This window comes from Scyliorhinus canicula, chromosome 7 (genome assembly GCF_902713615.1).
Source record: "Scyliorhinus canicula chromosome 7, sScyCan1.1, whole genome shotgun sequence".
Classification (NCBI taxonomy): Eukaryota; Metazoa; Chordata; class Chondrichthyes; order Carcharhiniformes; family Scyliorhinidae; genus Scyliorhinus; species Scyliorhinus canicula.
The window spans coordinates 180,449,506-180,470,843 of record NC_052152.1 but is presented as its reverse complement, the minus strand read 5'-3'; the positions used below and the strand labels follow the sequence as shown (position 1 = coordinate 180,470,843).

Here is a 21,338-nt window from a genome sequence, read left to right as displayed (position 1 = left end):
TCATGTCAGGAGGACTGTTCTAAATGAGTGAAGGAAGAGAAATTCAAAGCAGAGTTCTGGTTCTCGATTGCTATCCAGTAATCCCTGCCAGTACTATCTATATGTAGATGGTGAGTGGAGACGATCATGATCAGCTTCTCTCCACAGATGAGGTGCCTATTGAAAAGCACACACATGAATGATGGCCACATGTAACTGGAGGACACCATGCAAACTTGTCCCAACCTTCAGTAGGGCATCTGTTGAGCTGCTTGCAGAAAAATACTTTTCACTGTACCTCGGTACACGTGACAATAAACAAATCCAATCCAATCCAATCCAGGGGCAGTGAGAGAGGAAGAGCCAGAAAATATGACATTTTTTAATATAGTTCTTGCGACAAAAATACCAACTATTGGTCAACCCTAACTTCCACCTTGTTTGAGCCAATACATAGTCATCAGTCATGATCTTTTATTCAAATGACTTGATGTGACAGAGTCATGTCTCAAAAACATTCCACCCACACACATGCAAACATAAAATATAAACATTAAGTTACACAAATGTCCTAACATACATTATTGAGCATTGACATTATTAGAAAGATGACCTGTGCTATTGCATCTTGCTTTCTTACCTTTATTCTCAATTCTTTCAGTTAAAGTATAAAAGAGGAACTAATGTCTGTGTACCATTGAGTGTTGTTGGTGACCTATGGTTCCGCATTCCTCCACTAGGACCCAAAGTGTGGAAAAGGATGTGCACATACAGGGCTGTTAATATGCCTGCGTGGAAGTGAAACCTGAAACTGACATTTGTGCAGTGGGTTTGAATTTACGAAGTGGGGGCGAGGAATATTATTATAAGTTTTGTCATTTCTTTGAATATATAGTAATTCGATGTGTTTGTATTACTTGTGGTTTTGTGTATTTATGTTATGACAATCCAGATTAAGCTTAATGTTTTGTAATGTCTTAGGTCACAATTTATGTTTTCAAATGTTAAAACAGCCTAGCCCAATGGGTGGGGCTTAATCTTATTAATACAGGTTCTCCCCTATCAAATGTTTCACAAGGTGCATGGATTTTTGGGGGAAATAAAGATCCAGTGGTGGCAGAAGATTTGCGTTCTGCCTGCAATCTTGCCAGCTCTGTATTTGTGGGGGTACTTTTAACACTGTGCCGATCGTTCATGCTACCCACACTCAGTCAGTAGTGTGACATTTGACTGTTTAACGCTGAGTGATGAAACTTTGGTAGATTTGCTGATACCGTTTTCTGTCATTTGTCTGCAAGTCAATGACGTTTTTTAAGCAATGATTTTGGAAACAAACATCTGCAGACAAATGTCAGAAAACTGCCTTTTAGCAAAAGCCCTGTGAATTCGGGACTCCTTGCCATATTGTATGAAATATTTGGCAATTATTGAGTCAATTAAATCCGTGAGACATTGAAATGTTGGGTTTGTCAAGGAGAGTTATTAATATACTATCAACTAAAACAGGGGTCTCATTAGAAAATAAAATATTAACAAAGCTCTTCAATCCTAACCATTAAATATTCATGATGAGGAAATGTATTCCACTTGCATTCCAAAATCTAAATTCTGCTAAATTAACTTATCTGCACCAATATAACTACTGTGGCTAGCTCTGTAACTCTGTTGGGTAGAAATTGCTATTAGATATGTAATGATACAATCTCTAAACAAATAAAATCAAATTCTTCTCTTTCCTGCTTTAAAATAAATGTGTTTATGCTTCTTCGAAAACAGTAAAACTGAGATGTTATTGCATTTTATTCACATAATAACATGATTAAGATTTATATATTTGAACTATGATGTCAGATGCTTTTTTAACAAGTGGTTTGTGGTGAGAGAAAACTTTGAACCAACACAGTGGATAGTATGGTTGAGTCAGCTAGCTGCTGGAACAAGATAATCTATGGCAACGTTATTCATTTCAATGAGTTTAGTGTGCAGATGCACACTAGTATTACAGCAGCAAAAGCAAAGCTCCTGGAGTTTAAAAGTGTCTATGGTAAAAGTCCTCGGGAATGTTTTTGCTCAGTTGAAAAGTTTGGACAGAAACGTAATTTATTTCTAAAGTGATCACTTAAAAGGTTTGGGAAAATTCAATTGCAATCAAAATAATTTAATTAAATGTTGCTGTGCATTTCCAATATGTTCCCAAGGTTGTTTGTACATTCCTGCTAAATTGTTAGAATTACTGCTTTCAATGCATCATTAACAAAATGCTGCAAAATACTTTGGTAATTAAAAATAGATTATATATTTTTTTAAAACAAAACGTAAAAGTTTCCAACAATGGATTGAATGCATCTGTTCACACAATTACCCTTTCTCTTAGTTGTTCTCTCCTCTTATGGTGATGCTTAGCTGCTAAACAAGCTTGCCTTTTTCACTGCTCAGGTGTTATTCGTGGGGAACGTGTTGAAAGGAGTTTACATATCATGACGTTAAATATAAATCCATTACTGAGGGATGTTGCTCTATATTGACAGTTGCTATCCTTGGAGGCCAGAATATTGGAAGGACAGAAAGATTAGAAGGAAATGACTAGCTTTCTTGCTCACGATGAATACTCTTGCAACCTAGCAACTGGGACAATCTTTAGTGATCTATTTAAAGAAACAATGTTGCCTTTTGAAAGATAAAAAGTAAGTGCTTTTCAGTCACATGGCTGCAGTACGAAAAGTAAAATGTAACAGGAAAATAGAGCGGTATCGTGCTCCTTCTTTCATATAGCTGGGTAAGTAGTTACAGCTCAATGTCGAAGTTAACAATCCGTTCAATGACTTAGGCTAACGCAGTGTGAGTGGCTGTGATGCCACCAGGAATGGATCTCTCAGGGCAGAAGTTCAAAATATGGGCAATTGTCACGGTCACAATTTGAGCTGTTCCTCATGTTCCACTTTAGGAGCAAGTGGCCACATCTTCCCTGGCCTGTGCCAATTGGTTGGGAGTTGCACAGATATTCCAGGGAAGGTTGAAACTGGGACTTCACCACTTGGGTCAGTTACCAGGTTGCTTTTGGAGTCAACCAAGAGGTGTATCATTGAGTGGAGGGGTTGTTGTCAGTTTATAGGGTGTGGAATGTGTTTCAGTAAAGTTAATGGGATTTCAGACAGGGTTTATTGAGGCCCTGTGTCATTGGGAGCATTTTGTTAACTGTCAGTCTGTGGTGTTCTTGGTTGTATTGTGTTGGAAATGTGGGGCGGAATTCTCCGCTCCCGGGAAAAATCGGGAAGGCCATCGTGAACTCGGCCGAGTTTCACGACGGTCTCGGAGGCCACTCCTCTCACCGTATTCACCTCCACCCGGGGGGCTAGGAGCGGCGCTCCGTTATTCTCGGCGGCCAGGCCTTGACGCGCCGGCGGCGCCTATGTGACGCCAGCCGCGCTTGCGCAGGTTGGCCGGCTCCAACCCGCGCATGCGCGGCTGACGTCACGACGGCCGACGGCTCAAACCTGTGCATACGCGGTGGCTGTCTTCCCCTCCGCTGCCCCGAAGACGTGGTGGCTTGATCTTGCAAGGCTGCGGAGGGGAAAGAATGCGTCGCTTTGAGACACCGGCCCGACGATCAGTGGGCACCGATCGCGGGGCAGTCCCCTCCCGAACATGGCCGTGGTGCTCACTCCCCTCTCTGCCCCCACAAGCTTCAAACGGGCCTTTGGTGGCCATGTTCGCGACGGCAGCGACCAGGTGTGGTTGCCGCCGTCATGAAACGGTCGCGAACGGCAGGCCGCTCGACCAATCCGGGTCGGAGAATCGGCAGTCGCCGTGAAAAACGCCATGGGGGGCGCCAGGGGATCGTGAAATGAGTCGCCCGGCCCTCCCACGATTCTCCCACCCGGCGTGGGGAGCGGAGAATCGCGCCCGTGTGCTTTGTGACCAACTAGGAACTGAGATTTGAATAAAAATAAAATCATCCCTTCAGTTAAGAATCTGAAGAAAACCGTACTAATGTGTGACACGATGGCACAGTGGTTAGCATGGAGGCCTCACAGTGCCATGGAACTGGGTTTGGTTCCGACCTCAGGTGACTGCGTGTGTGGAAGTTGCACGTTCTCCCCATTTTTGCGTGGGTTTTCTCCAGGTTCTCCGGTTTCCTCCCACAGTCCAACGATGAACAGGTCAGGTGAATTGGCCATGCTAGATTGCCCCATGAGTCAGGTTAGGTGGGTTTATGGAGTTACGGGGGGGGGGGGGGGGGGGGGGGGGGGAGAGTGAGACTAGGTAGGGTGCTCTTTCAGAGGGTCGGTGCAGAATTGATGGGCCGAATGGCTTTCTTTAGCACTGTAGGAATTCTATGATTCTAATGAATTGTGTGTTCTACTATACAAGATCACTCAAAAACCTTCACAACACTCTGCAGGCCACACCCGTTCCCATACTGGGTCCCAATGTAAATGCTGGTGGGGATGTTTGGAAACTGGCCATGCTGGGTAAGCATGAAGATTGAGTGTCTCCTGAGCCAACCTATTAAACAAATGACTGATTTTAAATTCTATTCAACTAACACATTTACTGAGAATAAACTTATTGGCGGAGCAGACTCAATTAGCCGAATGGTCTACTTCTGCTCCTATGTCTTATGGTCTTGTAGAGAACATATCCTTTTTTTTTAGCCATATGCACTAGTACTGTAGCAATGGACTGTTATCTCACAGGTAGCTGAATAAGAACTGGAGGGATGTGGCTCAATTGGAGATAATTATGTTGTCTCATGTGAGCTCTACTCAAGTGTCCCCTACAAAATGTGCTCAAGTCCTGTACTCGAGTATGAACCCACAACCTTACGTTGAAGAGTCAAGCTGTCATTTAGACACCGGCTGTGCTTTTGAAAGCACTTAAAATAACTTTCCAAACTTGCCTGTGATACAACTTGCTTTAGACAGAGAACCAGAATATTTTGCAAACCTAATTATCTGGTCTAGTGCTCTTGTTCATTCCTGTTGGCATATTTCACACATTTGTCAGCTTGATTTGGTGACAGTGCTCTTGTCGGATTAAAAAGGTTGTGGGTTCAAGCCTGTATGATACAGTAGGTAGTAAACTGAGCACTGGATTTTACACACTGACATCCATGCCTGCATCTCACAACTCAGCAAATACATTCACTGTTAACGTTGAAAAAGGAAACCATTTCATGACAGGAAGAATTTTTAATTAACACTTTCCAACCTGGAATCATTCAGAATTCCCATTATTTTCAGTGTTACGCAGATGTCCAGTTTCAGAACACTTAAATGAATACTGTATTATTAAATATTTAAAATAATAACTCCAGCAGCATATACATTGTAAGCTAGTGAGGCGTCTTTGGTAAATGATCTCCTGATGTACAAAATTAAATAATTGAGAGTAGTATAATGAACATTGCTCTGGAGCTTGAAGAGGGGCTGTGCTGACGGTGTGACCAGGATATTATATCTTGTGTACCAAATTATTTATTGTACCTACACTACCAAAAAGCAGGACAGTGCTACCTATAGAACAAACAGAAAGCTACTGGGAGAATCATCCCTGAGGTGTTCTCTTGCAGCTCCTTCAAGCAACATTGGTTAAAGCCTGATGCTTACAGGCATTTCTGACTGAAGAGGTAGAAAGAGAAGAAAGGAAATTATAGAAAATAGCTTGGAAAAAGAAATATGAATCAGTACTTACCTGACTGACCCAGAATCTCCGAAACAGGTAGTAAAGTCTTGGGATATAGTGAAATAGTACTGATGGCTGAAAACCTTGGAAGAGTGCAGGCTCTCAGTACCATCTCTCTGATGATACGGTATGGTGTAGACTGAGGAAGTTTAAGTCTTCCAACACATACGAGTGAGAAAGAAAGGGAGACATCAGAAAATGGAGGTAAACAGACACAAAGAAAGGGAGCCATCTAGAAAAAGAGATAAAGGAAGAGAATAATAAAGGCAGGCATTAAGGAGGAGTGGAGATAGATCAAATATTATGTGAAGCAGGGATTTTCTGAGCAGAAGATTGGAGGATTCCAGGCCAAAGAGAGACACAAAACAGGAGGTGCACACATCATAGAGAAAATTGAATAAGATAAATCAGAACTCAAAGGAACTAAGATTCAGATCATAAATATAGGAGAGAGCAAGGAATCATCAACAGTTACAAACATTCTATAAACACATACAATATACAACCATATTGTATTTTACTTGGAATTAACTTTTATGTGATTTTCACACAGAGCGGCATGATAGCACAGTGGTTAGCATTGTTGCATCACAGCCCCAGGGTCCCAGGTTCAATTCCCAGCTTGGGTCACTGTCTGTGCAGAATCAGCACGTTCTCCCCGTGTCTGCATGGGTTTGCTCCGGGTGCTCCGGTGTCCTCCCACAGTCCAAAGATGTGCAGGTTAGGTGGTCTGGCCGTGCTAAATTGCCCTTAAGTGTCCAAAGAAAAGCTTAGCTAGGGTTACTGGGATAGGGTGGAGGTATGTGTTTAAGTGGGTGCTCTTTCCAAGGGCCGGTGCAGACACGGTGGGCCGAATGGCCTCCTTCTGCACTCTAAATTTTATGATACTCTTAGACGGGGAGAGAGTAAATTAAAAAGTACTTTTAATACTGTGAAATTATTTCAATTTTGTATGACACATTCATATACTTTATATCACAATCCTAGTCAGCACAGAAATGTCCACCGACCAATGGAAGGGTAACTGATGCCATAACGAAAGTCATGGATGTGCTACAGACATAAATTTCATATGCAAAGCAGAGAAACAAACAATGATGTGGAACCCACTTAAAATACATTTAAAAGTGGGGGCAAAACCCACCTACATTCATCACTGGAGTCAAGTAGAGTTGTACAGAGGCATTTGAAAAAAATCTTCTTTCATAGCAAAAGCTTTAGACTACTGTCTTAATCCTCGACATGAAAAGTCAAATTCCCATTATCCTTTCTCTACCATTCTCAAACTAAATTATTCAAAATGATTGAATGAACAAGCTTTCCACATTTGCACGTGCCTTTAATTGGTAATAATACTGTGTGAGGTGGATTGGCCTGGGAGTTATTTTAAAACAAAGCAGTCTCCCCATAGAGATCATGGGCTGGATTCTCCGATTCCGGACGCGGAAATCGGCTACGGGACGGGGAATCCCCGATGACAACAGAATCGGGGGCGACGCTACTTTTGCAATGCTCCGCCCCCTGAAAAGCCTGAGCCCCACCCCGCGATGCTTCATCCCTGACTGGCCGAGTTCCCGTCTCACCTGTCGCAAACTCAGCGTGGTGGCTGTGGACTCAGTACAGCGCCGTCAAAGTTGGGGGAGGGCCGATCCGTGGCAGGGGGGCTTTATTTGGGGCTGGGGGCACTGTGTGGGGGTGTGCGGTATTGGGCGCGCGAGCGGCCGAGGAGAGGCCTGTTTTTGCGGTCTGCGTCCGCCATGAAGCACGGCGTGGCAGGTCACCGCCGTGCACCTGCATGGTCATGGACCCAGCAATGCTCCAGGCCATATCGACAGCTAGAGCTGGGAGCTCTACGCTGCCTGGCTGCGAGGCCCCCTGGAGCAGGGAATCGGTCGCCGTTTTGCGCCTATTTTCCTGGCGCAAAACACCACCGTTTTCACGCAGGTGTGGGGACTTATTCTCCCAAACAGAGAATCCAGCCCCATAAGTTAAAAAAAAATGCTGCATAACACTAAAAATGAACAATGAACCTATCAACAATAGTGGTCTAATGTCAAGCTATCCAAACCCTATTTTCAGTGACAGTTGGTGCATGAACTTTTATTACCCGTGAATGTCCTTCCGCACTTTATACGCTCAACAGATGCCATTTTTGAAATGAACCACTGGCATCTGGTGATGGAAAGCGGACTGTACATCGACCATATTTGGTGGCCATGGGAGTGTGCGGCTGCGTGGCAGGGGTTGGTTAGAAGGCCTGCCTCAGTTCTTTGGAACTTGCTCCAGTTTTAATAAAATCAACTAGGCCTTTCAGCCCTCACTCCTCGCATCATTTCACCCCCATTTGTGGCCCATCTCTTCTCATCCCTCCATTCCAACTCCATGACAACTCATGTGATCCCCAGCCACTCCCCATGGCCCTTCTTACTCTCCATGCCAATACTCAATGCCTCCCCAACCACTCAAGGAGATCACTATCATGCTGAATTGTATTGTAGATATGGATGTTGTCCATGGACGTCAAGGATGTTCCACAATAGCTTAATAACAAAATGAGAATATATGGAATTGGAGGTGCCTTGCAACAAGGATTATTGATTGGTTACGAGGTTGGAGACAGAGAGCAAGGGGCAACAGGTTTGTTCTCTGATTGACAGAATGTGTCAGGTAGTTTCTGCAGGGCTCTGTATTAGGCCTCAGCTTTATGTACATATTATGTCTTGGATGAAGGAACAGAAAGTTGCATGTCCAAGTTTTAAGATAACACCAAGTTAGGAAGAGGCACAGTAAATTATGATGATAACAGCAGGAAGTTGCAATGTATACTGACAAGCAAAGTGACTGAGCAAAACTATAGCAGAATGGGATTCAATACAGGGAGGTCATCCATTTTGTATTTGAGAAACATAAACCTGGAACACTTACTTAATGGTGAAAAAACCAGGAGCAGTGACGAGCAAAGAAATACATGTCCCTGTACACAAATCAAAAAAGGTCAAGCATAGCCCCATTTTGTGTAGTCGGGAGTTCCGCTTGTCGGAATTCCCCATTGTAATGAGAGATCGGGATGCCATTTTAAAATAGCGTCGCAATCTTCAAGACCCCCAAAACGATTCCCGACTTCTCCTCCCCTCCCCCAGCCCCAACACACTAGAATAGGTGACGCTGCCAAGGTGCCAGGTGGCACCAGCAGTGCCAGGACACCAATCTGCCCAAAGAGCACGCAGCTGGGGGCCTCCAATCCCCTGGGAGACTCCCACAAGTGTAATTCCGTCTGGTCCCCATTTCTGGGGATCAGTGCTGAACTGCGCTCCCCCGAGGCCTCTGAGGCAAAGGAGCTGAATCCCGAAGCCTCAGGTACCTCGGGAATCAGCACATTAGAGTGAGTCTTATTGCCTTGCTCTAATATGCATATTTGCCAAAAGGTGATCCCGCCCACAATGGGCAGAGACTTGCATAGGAATGTCTTGCGAGATCGCGTTGAATCTCGCAAGGCGTGGCGAGTCGTTCCCGGGAGCAGGGTCTCCCGGCTTTCATCGGCCATGCTGCACTGCGGTGAGCTGTTTTTCCAGCGCAGCGTAGCCATTGGATTGTGCCCGTAGTAAGTTATTACCTCCAAGATCAAAGCCAATTTCTTCAAGAGCTCCATTCTTCAGTCATCCCAGGAAAGTTTCCGCTCTTCTCAAAGCACCAAAGTGGTCCTTGACTTGACTCGCAGTCAATATCATCCATCACAGTGACCGTGTTTTTTTATTCCTTCTTGATTTCTCCACAGTTGACCAAGCTATAATTTCCAACACCCGGACGTTGTAATTCAGCACCTTGGGATCACCCTTGCATCTTTCCAGTTGCCTCCAGTAATGGCCTCTCTACCTCACATTGCACCATCAGCTTCAAAATCCTCCAAGGAACAATCCTTGGCCTGCTCCTCTTTTCCTAAATGTGTTGTTTATCATTAACACAACCTGGAGACATGGGATCAATATCTATAAGTACACTGATGCCCTTTCCTTGGAATGGTATCTTGCCGTGGTAGAGAGACTTGAACGTACAGTTGATACCAAGAAATGCCATCCAGAGTCTTAAACTCCTGGCAGGGTCACCCATGACGGTAAGGTCGGAGGGGAGCAACCAGACTAAGCGTAATCCAAAACAAGTCCTCAATGGTGGATCAGGCAGAAAATACATGTATAGTATCAATAGCTGCTTTGGGGGATGAAGGCTGCAGCTGTAGAGAGACCCCCAGTCATCGAGGTTCCCATGTCACTGGAACAGCACCAAGGACCATGGGTGGGATTCTCTGACCCCCCGCCGGGTCAGAGAATCGCCGGGGGGGGGGGTGAATCCTGCCCCCACCGGCTGCCGAATTCTCCAGCACCGGAGATTCGGCGGGGACAGGAATTGCGCCGCACCGGTCGGCGGCCGCTTGCAGCGCCCCCCCCCCCCCTCCCCGGCGATTCTCCGGCCCGCGATGGGCCGATGTCTGCTGGTTCTTTGCCAGTCCCACCACCGTAAATTAGACTAGGTCCTTTACTGGCGGGACCTGGTGGAGCGGACGGGCTCCGGGGTCCTGGGGAGGGCACGGAGCGATCTGGCCCTGGGGGGTGCCCCTACGGTGGCCTGGCCCGTGATCAGGCCCCACCAATCCGCAGGTGGGCCTGTGCCGTGGAGGCACTCTTTTCCTACGAGTCGGCCGTGTCAGCCTCCGTGATGACCGACACATAGGTGAACCCCCCCACGCATGTGCGGGGATGATGTCAGCAGCCACTGACACTCCTGCGCAAGACCGGACCCACACAGTCTGGCGTGGCGCCAAAGGCCTTCCACGCCGGCCGGCAGGGTGCAAATCACTCCGCCGCCGGCCTAGCCCCTGAAGGTGCGGAGGATTCCGCCACTTTGGGGCGGGCTGACGCCGGAGTGGTTCACACCACTCCGTCCCGCCGGGACTCCTGCCCAGCCAGGTATGGGAGAATCCCGCCCCATGTGTCTGTTGATGTGCAACAACATACCCATGTTAAAAGATGTCCTACACCAGGCATCTACCTAGCGGAAACCAACACAACCTCTATACAGACAACCCCTTCACTGATCAGCAAGAGGTGACGGGTACAGGACCATGAGATCTGAACCAGCCAGTAGGCGGTGGAGTTTGATTCAGTTGTCTCGCTCTTGGAATACGATCAGGAGAACATTTCAGCAGCTTTCTTCACGACTGAGCAACCCTCTTCAGGATCTACTCTGCTTATCCCCCACAGGGAAAGAGCTAGAAAAGGTGCACTAAAAATAGTCTGTTCCATCCCCAACCTAGCTGGAAAGCGGAACCAGTAGGCTCATCGATCTGAAAGTTAAATGCAATTTTGTAACCTGGAATGTGTGAAACCTCATTGATAATGAGCAAAACAATCGACCGGAAGGGAGAACCTTCCTTGTTTCCCGTGAACTCAAGCACTTCAACAATGATACGCTGCCCTGCAAGAGACCCAAAGAGTAGGCGAAGGGCAGCTGAGGGAAGATGGCGGTGGTTGATCCTCCTTCTGGAAAGTAAAACGCGAGAATCAGCCTCGGACACATGGAATTGGATTCGCCATCAAGAACAAAGTTGTCCATTGCCTCTCGGAGCTCCCTGTCAGCTTCAACGAGTGCCTGGTGGCCCTCTGTATATAACTTGCCAAGAACCAATAGGCAATGGAGCTGAGTGCTTATGCCTCAATCCTTGATGCCAATGATGAGTCCAAAGAAGGCTTCTACTCCACCCTGGACATCATACTCTCCACCATTCTTAAGGAAGATAAGATCATCCTCCTTGGGAACTTCAACGTCAGGATTGGAAAGGACTCCCAACTCTGAAAAGGAACCATTGGAAAGGGAGGAGTTGGGAATTGCAACTCCAATGGATTCTTCTGGTCACCAAATGCATGGAACAACAGCTTGTCATCATTAACACACTGTGTTGAAGACTTTCTGAGACATCTGCGATCAAAGATTAACACATGAGCGACTTTGTCATCGTCGAATCCAGAGACCAAAAGAATGTCCTCATCACCAAAGCGATGGGCAAATGACTGCTGGGCACGCCACTGGCTCATCCACTCCTATGTCCATCAAACTCCACCAGAAGCAGCAGACGATGAAGAAACAAATCAGAAAAAAGATCCACGTTGAGTGGCCTCAAGAGCCAAGCATACAAGTGAACTTCCAATAATGTATTCTCCAAAATCTCCAAATTGTCCATTCTCATGGAGTGGGGGAAAACTGGTAAGCACTGAAGACAGTCATCATCTCAAGCTGTGAAGAAACCATTGGCTACAAGACCGGGAAACACCAAGACTGATTCGACAAGAATGACCACACCATCCGAGACCTCATTGGCAAGAAGAGGAAAGCTCTCCAAACCTGGTAAAACATCAGTAAGGCAAAGAGGAGAGCTGAATCAGCCATGGCGGAGGTACAAAGAACTAGGGTAATCAAAATCCAATGGTGGACTGAGAAAGCGAAAGAGCTGCAACTCCTCACTGGCAAGCATGATACCCATAGCTTCCTCAGTGCCGCCAAGGCAATATGTGGACCCAAAACCCTAGGCTTCAAACCAATGCAGAGTTAGGACAGAGCCCTATTGGGAGACAAAGAAAATATCGGCCTTCGGTAGAGAGAACACTTTTAAGAACTCCTAAACCATGATGCAATCATATTATTATGATTATTATTAGATGAGGACGTATTTGAGGAAATCCCCCAACTCCCCATCAAAGGTGATCTTGGACTCCCACCAAGCAACACGTGTAGAATGGAAAAGCCGCAAGAGTGGATGGGATTTCAGTGGAGATTTTCAAACTTGGAGGAAAAGAGATCAGCCACCATCTCCAGCAGCTGTTCCTAAAAATCTAGGACTGTGAAGAAATTCCTGTTGACCTCAGGGATGTCATCATCACTACCATCTTCAAGAAAGTATACAAAGCAGACTGTAGGACTACCGAGGAATCTCCCTACTCTCCATCACCAGGAAGATCATCGCCAGATTTCTCGTTGGCTGCCTTCTCCCAGTCGCTGAAGAAATCCTTCCGGAAAGCCAGTGTAGCTTCCAACCAAACCATGGAATAGCGAACAATGATTTTCACTGCTCGGCAACTTCCAGGGGAAATTCCAGGAGCAGCATCAACCACTCTACATGGCCTCCATTGATCTGGTCAAAGCTTTTGATTCAGTCAATCGGAAGTGCTATGGAAGACCCTGTCAAAGGCCGACTGTGCAGAAAAATTCATTGACATCCCCCGACTCTCCACAACAAGATGTCGTCGACAGTCCTCACCAATGGAAGTAAGACAGAATCCTTTGAGGTCAAGACTGGAGTCAGCAGGGATGTGCCATCGCCCCACCCATTTCTTCATCTTATCAAGTGCAAGCTTCCCAGTGGAGTGGACATCATCTACAGGATAGACGAAAAACATTTGAACCTCAACCAGTTGAAATCCAAGAAGAAAACAACACTGACATCACTCGTGGAACTTCAATATGTGGATGACATCGCTATCTCCACTCCTCAGTATAGAATCTCCAAGCCATGCTTGGCACTTTCATAGAAGTATCTCGAAGAATTGGTCTCAGCCTCAACCTCAAGAAGACTCAAACCCTTTACCTTCCCGCCCCAGTGCAAAATTTGGCCTCTCCCTCCATCAAGATCAACGGAGAAACCTTATCAAACGTGGAACATTTCCCCCAATTGGGAAGCCACCTTTCATCTAAGACTGACATCGATGGGGAGATCCAACATAGTGTCCAATCCATGAGTTTCTCCTTCAGATGCCCAAGGACATGAGTTTTTGATGTATGCAACATCCGTGCTCACACCAAGATCCTTGTGTATACGCCATTCATCCTCCTCCCTCTTCTATACGACTCAGAAACCTGCACTACATACAGGCGCCACCTGAAGGCCCTTGAAAGGTACTATCAATGCTGTCCGAGATGGATTCTCCACATCAGCTGGGTGGACAAGTGTACTAACATCAGCATCCTTTAAGAAGCCAAGAGCACCAGCATAGAGGCCATAATCATCCAAAACCAACTCCGTTGGCCAGGCATGTGCTTAGAATGTCAGAGTCCCAACTGCCAAAAGAAATCTTCTTTGCACAGTCAAGAGAGGTTCCCAAAATAGATGAGGACAAAGGATGCACTTCAAAGACACCTTGAAGACTTACCTTAAGAAATGCAACATAGCGCTAACACCTGGGAGACCTTTGCTCAAAAGAGACCTACTTGGAGGAACCTCCTAATTGAAGGAACACAATTCTTCAAGGATACTTGACAGCAAGAGGAGGCCAGTTAAGGAGCCTGAGAAAGAAATACCAATGATCTAGAGTCCAAGGACCGATCCCACCTTCTGGAAACACCTGCCAAGATTACAGTCAAAGATGCGGCTCCAGGATCGGGCTCATCAGCTGTACAAGAACCCACAGAACCCATCACCAGTCACACAGAGTTTCTTAGGTGGATAATCATACTCGTTAGCGAGTGATCGCCGAAGTACATCAATGCAGCCAAGCTCTTCCTAGCCAGAGTTTCTCACAATTCCTTGTTTAAAGTTCTGTTGCTCATATCCTGTCTCACACTAAGTCACACTACTAATCATTCTCGTCATGCTTGTCTACAGTGGGCCTCCACCTCTTGATACCTTGCATTTGAACACTCTGGGTGGGGTTTGTGTGGGATAGAGTGATGCCCGTCAACTCCAGAAGCAGAATGTAGGGAACCACAAGAGCCACCAAGTGCTGAGGTAGACTGATTTGGTCATGGGGAGACCTCAGTAGCCAGGTCAAGATGAAAGAAAATACATTTCTAACAATCTAATACAGCTCTCACTCTGACATAATAAGAAAAGCATTCCAATTCATAAACCAATTTAAAGCTTTTAAATCTCTTATAAATATAAACATCTATTTCACTAACTATATCAAAGACAGCTAATCCTTTAATAGCTTCTTTAAGTTATCAAGCTCAGAATCTTCTGCTGAGATAACTGTAGCTTTGGAAACTGAGCCAAGGATTCATAATGTCACAGTAGCAGCCCTTCGGGAATTTTCAATAAAGAACTCTACAGAAACCGCATGAACAGATACAATTTTTCTTTTGGAACAAACAAGCTGTTAGTCCATGCAGTCCATTAGAATCTTTGTTTTAACTTTCACTGACAGCTGCAGCTATTTTTTAAGTTTAAAGAGAGGGGATTTTGAAATCATGACTGTTGTACTAATTTTATCCGTCCTTCAAAGGGTTTATGTCTACTCGATCAATTTGTGTCTCCCACAAGGCCCTTGCAACAGACAAAATGAGGTCTTTTGCAACTCTCAACTAATTTTAAATGTACCACCAGATTTGTGATCCACATCCATGCGAATTACACCCTGTCCCCTAACCCCGGCCAGCACAAATGGCCAGAAATGAGGGTAGGACTTCAACCCATGGATCCTTCCCACCATTTTTAAAGATCCATGGAGTCTTCCCAACTCTACAAAAGTCCAACCCATTAATTTACTACTACTTCTAGATTAATGTTCCTGTAAAACTGTGCACACGAGTGACTACACAGCAGCCTGCGGTATACCAGGCAGGCTTTATTCTGTGTTAAATACAGCACATGCGTTGCCACACAAACAAATTAAAGGTACCATGCATTGAAGAAATTGGCTGTGCATCTTAATTTTTTTTAAAGGGAGCATTGTTCTAGATCACTTTCAGCTTTACCCATCACTTTTAATATAATTCATGGTGTACTGTAAGGATTACATTTAAGACTATGTTCTCAGCAGGTGAAGCTCCATGCGAGGACGACTATGCATTGGTAAGTTTTCCCCATGTTGACTATGCTCTTTCTTCATCTGTGAAAGTTTATGCTTATCCATGTTAAACTTAATCTCCCGCCGTTGCATCTGTTAGCTTCTGGTTGCTGTTCAGTAAAGAGGCAAAAGTTATGCTCCTTTCCCAAGACCTTTATTTTCCTTGAACACACTCTTTAGAAAACTCTATCACCACATCACATCAAACAAGTGCCACCTGCAACCTCCTTACATATCAGTGTCAATTATTGGATACTTATCATCAATGAGACATCTAATTGGAATGTCTCTTAACCCATTCCTTAACAGCACCCACTTGAGTTCTTCAATTTTCATTGCAGGTCCTTGCCTCCTGAGGTGTCTCACACTCTCAGCTTACAGTTTTGTATTCGCAAAGCCCCAACCCTACTCTCAGTAAATGTTGATATTGTGGGACAGGAATTAATTCTGTTCAAAATCACTGAAGTACTGAAAAGAGTGTCAGAAATTTAGGGGGGTGGGGGTAGTAAATGTTCCTTGTATTTCCTTTATCATTTTGCTTCTGGTCAGGATATTTCTTCCAGCCATTAATAAAGTCCTGATTATACAAGAGTTTGGTACACAAGCCACTTCTGCAAATCCAAGTGTTCCACATCAAATGCATACACCATTTGGAGGGCTTGCAAAGAAGAATGTGTGTATTTAAAGAGGGAATCTCACCATTGGATAGTATTTAAATAAATCAGAGTTATAAAGTTAACAGGCAGGATTTACCAACCAACCCGCCACGTGTTTTTCAGTGGCGGAGGCAGACCGCCAGCGGGATTTTCTGATCCCGCCATTGTCCTGTTGACTGCACCCCTCGTTGCCAGGAAACCCATGCATCGTCGGTGGGACTGGAATATCCCGCCGGTGTGAACACCGGTTAACTGCGCCCAACATTTGTGAAGCCCTGTGCCATCAGTGCGGTTTTGCACAGGGCCAGCACATCTGGGGAAAATGAGAGTGATACCTGCTGTGGCACATTTCTTGCTAAATTTAACCTGCCTTATTTATCTTACAAAGTAAGTTACAACATTGGGAAGACTAGCTTAAAGGCATCACTGAGCATCACAATATGAGACAGAAGAATTAACATAAGCCCAAGAATGCTCAATAACAATTTTACATTCCAATTCTGCTCCCTCACAGTATTCAACTCCAGATTCCTTCACAGACCAGTGTCCCTATAACATCGTTAGGGACCTGTTCAAATAACGTTCAACTAGACAGGATAAAATAAAGTACGCTACAGCTGATTGTAACTTTTTGTATCTTAAGGATAGCTGATGCTGTGGCTCCCTCTAAAAATATTGTCCAAGGGGCAGCACGGTGACACAGTGGTTAGCATTGCTGCCTATGGCGCTGAGGACCCGGGTTCGAATCCCGGCTCTGGGTCACTGTCCGTGAGGAGTTTGCACATTCTCCCCGTGTCTGCGTGGGTTTCACCCCCACAACCCAATAGATGTGCAAGATAGGTGGATTGACCACACTAAATTGCCCCTTAATTGGAAAAAATAATTGGGTACTCTAAATTTTTTTTTTTTTTAATATTGTCCACTGTTTCATTTTACAACATGAAAATGCAAGCATAACAAAAATACGAACAGTTTACTAAGTGAAATGGAATCTTTGAGAGATTTTATTCCATTAACGTGCTCCAGGGCCCAACAGACTGAAACATAACATAACTGGGCTTTCACTTGGCGCCTATAAATAGGTTATTCATGAAGGCCCCGCCTTCTCAACCTTTCCCCTCGCCTGAGGTGTGGTGATCCTCAGGTTAAACCACCACCAGTCAGCACTCCCCCTCAAAAGGGGAAAGCAGCCTATGGTCATTTGGTCGACGGCAACTTTACCGTTACCTACAAACAGGCACAGATTGAAATTGTGATGGTTGATGTTAGGACATACATATTTGTAATGTGTAACTCTGTAAATAAATGGTTATAAAAGTATGTACGGATATGCTCCAGTTCTATTCTTCACCAATAAATTTTCGGAATAAGAATAACCAATGAAGAACCCCGATGATAGAACCTCCATGAAATATAAGTGTTTGAATCAGACAAATGTAATGACCTATAATGCAGCACAAGATAAAACATAACAAGTTCAGTAAGCTAAAATACAGAACACTTCAAATGCAGATGATTTTCCACCTGGTTATGTGACAGAAATAGTAGCCGTAAAATATGGTTATTCAATGCTAATTCTTCTGGTGCTAACCAGCCTACCAAGTCCCAATATGGCAGGCAGGAAGAGGTGTGTGCATTTCTAACTGGAACCATGCCACTTGCCGTACTGGGTCAGGAATACACTTGAAACAGTATTTATCCTTAACAAAAGCAATTAATGGGTCTAATTCATGTTTGAAGCCTCGAGTTGAAAGATCATCTTCGGCATCCATCAATTGGCATTGGTACATAGTAAAAGCAGATCTTGGACCCAGCTGCTTTCAAAAATGTACGGTTTTGAAATTTATTTAGAAAGTGGAGCCAGGAAGAGCAGTAAGGTAAGGTTCCTCCCAGCGTCACATTTAAAGAACATCGGTCATCATTCTCCCCGATCTCTACTCCCTCCCATCATTGCAGCCACCATCCAGCCTCTGATCTCCTGACCCCGATTTCCAAACCCCTCCCCACTCTCCCATCGCCTGGCCTCTGTTCTCCCTTTCCTATAAGGGAGAAAATGGTCAACATTCTTTGACATGCATAAATATAAACTGGCTTTTGGTGGTTTCTGTCCCTGGACACTTTCTAGTACAGATCCCTGAAAATCACTTGTCACATCACACCAATCAGAATACATTCCATTTATCCCTATTGCATTCCCTCCCTCTGAACTAATTACCAATCCATAACACAGGTTACCTCTAATTCATATGTGCGCAATTCTGCTAATATTTTCATATGCAGAACCATATTAAACTCCTTATGGAAGATCAAATAGACATTATCAATCTCTTATCTACCATGTTAGTGACATGGATTAATTAAAATGAATTAATTAGTCATGAACGATCTTGCACAGTGGCGCAGTGGTCAGCACTGCTGCCTCACGGCGCGGAGGACCCAGGTTCAGTCCCGGCCGTGGGTCACTGTCTGTGTGGAGTTTGCACATTCTCCCGTGTCTGCATGGGTCTAACCCCCCACAACCCAAAGATATTCAGGGTAAGTGGACTGGCCATGCTAAATTGCTCCTTAATTGGGAAAAAATAATTGGGCACTCTAAATTTAAAAAAAATAAATGAAAAAATAGTCATGATCAACCTTTCGCGAATCCAAAAGAATTTCTTCGGTTCATAAACATTCAAGTGCTCGGGGTGGAATTTTCCGGTGCTGTCAACGATGGGTTTTGCGCCGGGCGGGAGCATAAAATTGGGAAAGAGGTGAAAATTGGGAATCCTGCCTATGGGAAATGAATTCAGAATTTTCCAATCACCACTTCCATGGCAGGCTGATGGCAAGTCGTGTTTCCTGCTGATCCATGTCAGCAACGCCATTTGCATGCATTACCATGTCAAGAAAACTCATTAAAAATGCTACTCGCTGGAATCACGTTCACCTCCCAAATATGCGGCATAGCAGCAGAAAATTAGACTGGTCTGAATCACGAATGGCTGTAAGTGTTGTGCAACTGTCCACTCTCACTTCACTTGTGACTTTGGTGTGAGTGCAAAATTCAAAGCACTATTCCGGCAATGCCAGAGTGATGGCATGCTGGTGGGGTGTAGGATCGGTCTGCTCATGGTGGGTGCCTCGAGACTCCAGGAGGACTGCACTCAGTGTGTTCTGTGAGTCTCAGGCAGGGCTACATTTGGAATCGGGAGATCAGCATTGCAACTGGGTTGGTGGGTAAGCGAAGGATCACAAAGACATGGGGAAGAATGCAGTATGGTGTGGTTGGAGGGGGGGGGGGGGAGAGAGGTGAAAAGATGGCAGACACATGGGAGACAAAGGATATGGTGGGGTGGAGGTCACAGAGTCATGAAGGAACAGGAGAGCTCGTAAAAAGACAGTAACAGTCCCTGGTCTGGGGCTAGGAGGTTGGAGGGAGAGATTAAATGCAGTGCAGGTGCTTTGGGTCATGCCACAGGGCTATGCATGGCACACACGTTGTAGTCCCTCTCCAGGGATGGGCAAAGCTTGTGTTCTGAATTGATTAAAGCACAGTTTGGTGTGCAAGGCATGGTCATGGTCTTACAGCGAGTGGCGATGAGGTTGCCTGGTTTGGTACTGGCCTGCAGATTAATCATGGCTAGAGGAGGCAACTCCTGTAAATGGGGAAAACGTAATAGAAGGGGGAGGGGGTTTTCGAAGCTCTGAAGTGGCATTCTCCGTATTATGCAACTGTGCACACAGCCTTGAAATGGTGAGGTACTCGTGGGGAATGGGGACATCAACAGTGATGGGTTTGAGGAGTGGCGGGTGGGGGGACTTAAACATCCACCACATTTGCATTGGGATACCGGGTTACAGTGGAAATATGGAGAATAACCCGAGGGAGGTCCACCTGCAAGTAGTGAGGTTCCAGGAAGATTGGAGGAACCTGAAAACTGATAGTGTGAAGGTTGAAGCTGGCGTCAAAATAGAAATGCAGACCCAGAAGTTATTGCACTGTTTAAAATCAAAACTGAAAAAGAATCTGCATAGGACAGATCTGATGCAGTGTGGAAGGAGCACACGGCTGACCTAAAGTCAGGCTGGTGCGTAACTTGGAGGGGAACTTCCAGAGGTTAATGTGAGAAACAACAATGGCGAACCCTCCAAGGCTATTGAGCACACCTAAATCTTGTCTAAGTCTTGTAAGAAGTAGAGGTTACTAATGAAGTTTGGAAATACTTCCAGTAAAGAGTTTGACACATATCCTAACACAACACAAGGGTTGAGTAACTATCATGATTCAGCTCCACATCACATGAATATGAGGGCGACAAAGAGTGGGGATGATTGAGTGGGAACGCGACTCACCGTCACAATAACAGAGCACAGAGGGGGCAGCATGTGGCGCAGTGGATAGCACTGGGACTGCGGCGCTGAGGACCCGGGGTCGAATCCCGGCCCTGGGTCAGTCTGTGTGGAGTTTGCACATTCTCCCCATGTCTGCGTGGGTTATACCCCCACAACCCAAAGATGTGCAGGTTAGATTGATTGGCCATGCTAAATTGCCCCTTAATTGGAAAAAAAAAATAATTGGGTACTCTAAATTTAAAAAAAAATAACAGAGCACATAGATACGTCTGCGCGATGCTTTCAAATAACAAGACGAGTATCATGAACAGCAAATGTACTTACAAAGATGCATGAAATATACAATGACTAAACACTTGTGACCCAGAAGTGATGTCAAAGTTTCTTAATTTTTCTAACTCTATCGCTATGTCTTGGTGCATCCCCAACATCCGTAGCACAGGTGGAGGTTGCCTGCTGACTGCTATGCCCGGTTGCCCTTGTTGAGGTTGGCCGAGACCTGGAGAGCCCTCGGCTGCTATGGGTGTTCTGCTGTGGACAGGTGCTCCCTGCTGCACCTGTACAGCTGAAGGTGATGGGGTCACACGCACAGAAGATTGAGGTAGGCTGACACTCTTGGAGTCACCTGGGTGGTTGGCCCCGATATCTCCAACGTCTGTCCTCCACCCTCTGAGTGCCCGAGGGCCCCTGTCCGACTCCCTGAAGAGAAATGTCCCCTGAAGGGATGTCAAGGTGCCCAGCCTCCCGCTCTCGCCTAGCCATTGTTGGATCCCATCAATGCCGATAGCAAGAGCCGAGCGCAAATCTGGCAGGATCTGATTGACTCGAAGGTAATTACCACCTTTCCCATGGA

General features: G+C 45.4%; 1 protein-coding gene across 6 annotated transcripts in view; it reads right to left on the bottom strand.

Moving 5' to 3' along the window:
* LOC119969596 (DNA (cytosine-5)-methyltransferase 3B-like) overlaps window positions 1-21,338 on the bottom strand; it is a 307,538-nt gene that overhangs the window by 48,084 nt on the left and 238,116 nt on the right. The window lies entirely within an intron of this gene.